Source organism: Harpegnathos saltator, unplaced genomic scaffold (genome assembly GCF_003227715.2).
Source record: "Harpegnathos saltator strain DR-91 unplaced genomic scaffold, Hsal_v8.6 scaffold242, whole genome shotgun sequence".
NCBI classification, from domain to species: domain Eukaryota; kingdom Metazoa; phylum Arthropoda; class Insecta; order Hymenoptera; family Formicidae; genus Harpegnathos; species Harpegnathos saltator.
The window spans coordinates 10,001-15,000 of NW_020230031.1; positions in this window are offsets into that span (position 1 = coordinate 10,001).

Genomic DNA, 5,000 nt, shown 5'->3' on the forward strand with positions numbered 1-5,000 from the left:
AGTTTCAACATCGCGCGTCGTGAGCGTGCACAGGACTCACGACCGCATCCGGGGATATATCGTGACGCGCTTGCCCTGGCGCAGCGCGCGCACGCCCCGCAAAAAGATTCTTTCCGACACCTCTCTTGTGCGTATGCATCGTTATTTTCGTGCATTTCAAATATTTTCCCTGACGCTAGATCGACACAGCGAACTATCACGTCGTGGGTCTTTTTCGCATTTCTCCCATCTCGTCATGGATTACAAGTAACGAGCGAGAAAGGCAAAGCCTTTCCCCCGAACACTTGATACGTGAAGTAGATTCATATCGCGCACCGCAAACCGACGTCCGGCAGAAACCGGCGCGATCGGTAATGCTGAGTACGACCAACACTCGAAAGTGCTCGCCACATAGGAGCCAATTCGTCTTACGACACAAACTCGTGGCAATGCTGTGCAGAGGATTTACATTTAGCGGGAGACGCTCGCCGCTCGAGAAGCTCGAACTCGTGACGCTCCGCTCGCCGCGCGCTGCTACAGACGACTGCCGAGCAGCGCGCTCCTCTTATAGTACCCACGGCGTCGGCCGGGCCGTCGGCGACGCACGGGCGATAGCACGTCGGCATACGGGCGCGAGCGTCCGACTAACGAGGCCGGCCGGACACTGACAGCGAGCGCGAAGGAAGAACGACAAAGGCGAAAACACCATTGGCGACGAAAACAACAACACCACGAGCGATATCTGAGCGAAATGTCACTAACAAACAGCGAAATAACAAAGAAAATTACGTATTATTAAATTTCTACGGCAACTTGTGAGGAAGACTTACCATCACGCTGGTACCTCCGGGACGAGCGACCTCAGACAACCCCCCCCCTTCGCCAGCCAAAAGTTCGGTGGAAGGACGGTCGTTCGCGCCGTATGGACGGAGATTCGATTCGCGACCTGGTGCAGCGACCGTGAGGCGAGAACGTCGCGGTCGGAACCTCCGACGGCTCGGGCGTGCGCCAGCGGCTAAGTCCGAACGCGGCGTGTTGCTTCGGTCGGCGGTACCTCCGGGACGTGCCAGCCCCGACGACCGGACCCGTCAGGCAGGCGAAGGTTCGGTCGAGCGTCGTCCGACCGAGCGGCACGTGCGGCGGTCCGATCCGCGACCCGGTGCGGCGACCGCGCGGCGAGAACGTCGCGGTTGGAACCTCCGACGGCTCGGATGCGCGCCAGCGGCCAAGTCCAAACGCGGCGTGTTGCTTCGGTCGGCGGTACCTCCGGGACGTGCCAGACCCGACGACCGAACCCGTCAGGCGGGCGGAGGTTCGGTCGAGCGTCGTCCGACCGAGCGGCACGTGCGGCGGTCCGATCCGCGACCCGGTGCGGCGACCGCGCGGCGAGAACGTCGCGGTTGGAACCTCCGACGGCTCGGATGCGCGCCAGCGGCCAAGTCCAAACGCGGCGTGTTGCTTCGGTCGGCGGTACCTCCGGGACGTGCCAGCCCCGACGACCGGACCCGTCAGGCAGGCGAAGGTTCGGTCGAGCGTCGTCCGACCGAGCGGCACGTGCGGCGGTCCGATCCGCGACCCGATGCGGCGACCGCGCTGCGAGAACGTCGCGGTTGGAACCTCCGACGGCTCGGATGCGCGCCAGCGGCTAAGTCCGAACGCGGCGTGTTGCTTCGGTCGGCGGTACCTCCGGGACGTGCCAGCCCCGACGACCGGACCCGTCAGGCAGGCGAAGGTTCGGTCGAGCGTCGTCCGACCGAGCGGCACGTGCGGCGGTCCGATCCGCGACCCGGTGCGGCGACCGCGCGGCGAGAACGTCGCGGTTGGAACCTCCGACGGCTCGGATGCGCGCCAGCGGCTAAGTCCGAACGCGGCGTGTTGCTTCGGTCGGCGGTACCTCCGGGACGTGCCAGCCCCGACGACCGGACCCGTCAGGCAGGCGAAGGTTCGGCCGAGCGTCGTCCGACCGAGCGGCACGTGCGGCGGTCCGATCCGCGACCCGGTGCGGCGACCGCGCGGCGAGAACGTCGCGGTTGGAACCTCCGACGGCTCGGGAGCGCGCCAGCGGCCAAGTCCAAACGCGGCGTGTTGCTTCGGTCGGCGGTACCTCCGGGACGTGCCAGCCCCGACGACCGACCCGTCAGGCGGGCGGAGGTTCGGTCGAGCGTCGTCCGACCGAGCGGCACGTGCGGCGGTCCGATCCGCGACCCGGTGCGGCGACCGCGCGGCGAGAACGTCGCGGTTGGAACCTCCGACGGCTCGGATGCGCGCCAGCGGCCAAGTCCAAACGCGGCGTGTTGCTTCGGTCGGCGGTACCTCCGGGACGTGCCAGCCCCGACGACCGGACCCGTCAGGCAGGCGAAGGTTCGGTCGAGCGTCGTCCGACCGAGCGGCACGTGCGGCGGTCCGATCCGCGACCCGGTGCGGCGACCGCGCGGCGAGAACGTCGCGGTTGGAACCTCCGACGGCTCGGATGCGCGCCAGCGGCCAAGTCCAAACGCGGCGTGTTGCTTCGGTCGGCGGTACCCCCGGACGTGCCAGCCCCGACGACCGGACCCGTCAGGCAGGCGAAGGTTCGGTCGAGCGTCGTCCGACCGAGCGGCACGTGCGGCGGTCCGATCCGCGACCCGGTGCGGCGACCGCGCGGCGAGAACGTCGCGGTTGGAACCTCCGACGGCTCGGATGCGCGCCAGCGGCCAAGTCCAAACGCGGCGTGTTGCTTCGGTCGGCGGTACCTCCGGGACGTGCCAGCCCCGACGACCGGACCCGTCAGGCGGCGAAGGTTCGGTCGAGCGTCGTCCGACCGAGCGGCACGTGCGGCGGTCCGATCCGCGACCCGGTGCGGCGACCGCGCGGCGAGAACGTCGCGGTTGGAACCTCCGACGGCTCGGATGCGCGCCAGCGGCCAAGTCCAAACGCGGCGTGTTGCTTCGGTCGGCGGTACCTCCGGGACGTGCCAGCCCCGACGACCGGACCCGTCAGGCAGGCGAAGGTTCGGTCGAGCGTCGTCCGACCGAGCGGCACGTGCGGCGGTCCGATCCGCGACCCGGTGCGGCGACCGCGCGGCGAGAACGTCGCGGTTGGAACCTCCGACGGCTCGGATGCGCGCCAGCGGCCAAGTCCAAACGCGGCGTGTTGCTTCGGTCGGCGGTACCTCCGGACGTGCCAGCCCCGACGACCGGACCCGTCAGGCAGGCGAAGGTTCGGTCGAGCGTCGTCCGACCGAGCGGCACGTGCGGCGGTCCGATCCGCGACCCGGTGCGGCGACCGCGCGGCGAGAACGTCGCGGTTGGAACCTCCGACGGCTCGGATGCGCGCCAGCGGCCAAGTCCAAACGCGGCGTGTTGCTTCGGTCGGCGGTACCCCCGGACGTGCCAGCCCCGACGACCGGACCCGTCAGGCAGGCGAAGGTTCGGTCGAGCGTCGTCCGACCGAGCGGCACGTGCGGCGGTCCGATCCGCGACCCGGTGCGGCGACCGCGCGGCGAGAACGTCGCGGTTGGAACCTCCGACGGCTCGGATGCGCGCCAGCGGCCAAGTCCAAACGCGGCGTGTTGCTTCGGTCGGCGGTACCTCCGGGACGTGCCAGCCCCGACGACCGGACCCGTCAGGCAGGCGAAGGTTCGGTCGAGCGTCGTCCGACCGAGCGGCACGTGCGGCGGTCCGATCCGCGACCCGGTGCGGCGACCGCGCGGCGAGAACGTCGCGGTTGGAACCTCCGACGGCTCGGATGCGCGCCAGCGGCCAAGTCCAAACGCGGCGTGTTGCTTCGGTCGGCGGTACCTCCGGGACGTGCCAGCCCCGACGACCGGACCCGTCAGGCAGGCGAAGGTTCGGTCGAGCGTCGTCCGACCGAGCGGCACGTGCGGCGGTCCGATCCGCGACCCGGTGCGGCGACCGCGCGGCGAGAACGTCGCGGTTGGAACCTCCGACGGCTCGGATGCGCGCCAGCGGCCAAGTCCAAACGCGGCGTGTTGCTTCGGTCGGCGGTACCTCCGGACGTGCCAGCCCCGACGACCGGACCCGTCAGGCAGGCGAAGGTTCGGTCGAGCGTCGTCCGACCGAGCGGCACGTGCGGCGGTCCGATCCGCGACCCGGTGCGGCGACCGCGCGGCGAGAACGTCGCGGTTGGAACCTCCGACGGCTCGGATGCGCGCCAGCGGCCAAGTCCAAACGCGGCGTGTTGCTTCGGTCGGCGGTACCTCCGGGACGTGCCAGCCCCGACGACCGGACCCGTCAGGCAGGCGAAGGTTCGGTCGAGCGTCGTCCGACCGAGCGGCACGTGCGGCGGTCCGATCCGCGACCCGGTGCGGCGACCGCGCGGCGAGAACGTCGCGGTTGGAACCTCCGACGGCTCGGATGCGCGCCAGCGGCCAAGTCCAAACGCGGCGTGTTGCTTCGGTCGGCGGTACCTCCGGGACGTGCCAGCCCCGACGACCGGACCCGTCAGGCAGGCGAAGGTTCGGTCGAGCGTCGTCCGACCGAGCGGCACGTGCGGCGGTCCGATCCGCGACCCGGTGCGGCGACCGCGCGGCGAGAACGTCGCGGTTGGAACCTCCGACGGCTCGGATGCGCGCCAGCGGCCAAGTCCAAACGCGGCGTGTTGCTTCGGTCGGCGGTACCTCCGGGACGTGCCAGCCCCGACGACCGGACCCGTCAGGCAGGCGAAGGTTCGGTCGAGCGTCGTCCGACCGAGCGGCACGTGCGGCGGTCCGATCCGCGACCCGGTGCGGCGACCGCGCGGCGAGAACGTCGCGGTTGGAACCTCCGACGGCTCGGATGCGCGCCAGCGGCCAAGTCCAAACGCGGCGTGTTGCTTCGGTCGGCGGTACCTCCGGGACGTGCCAGCCCCGACGACCGGACCCGTCAGGCAGGCGAAGGTTCGGTCGAGCGTCGTCCGACCGAGCGGCACGTGCGGCGGTCCGATCCGCGACCCGGTGCGGCGACCGCGCGGCGAGAACGTCGCGGTTGGAACCTCCGACGGCTCGGATGCGCGCCAGCGGCCAAGTCCAAACGCGGCGTGTT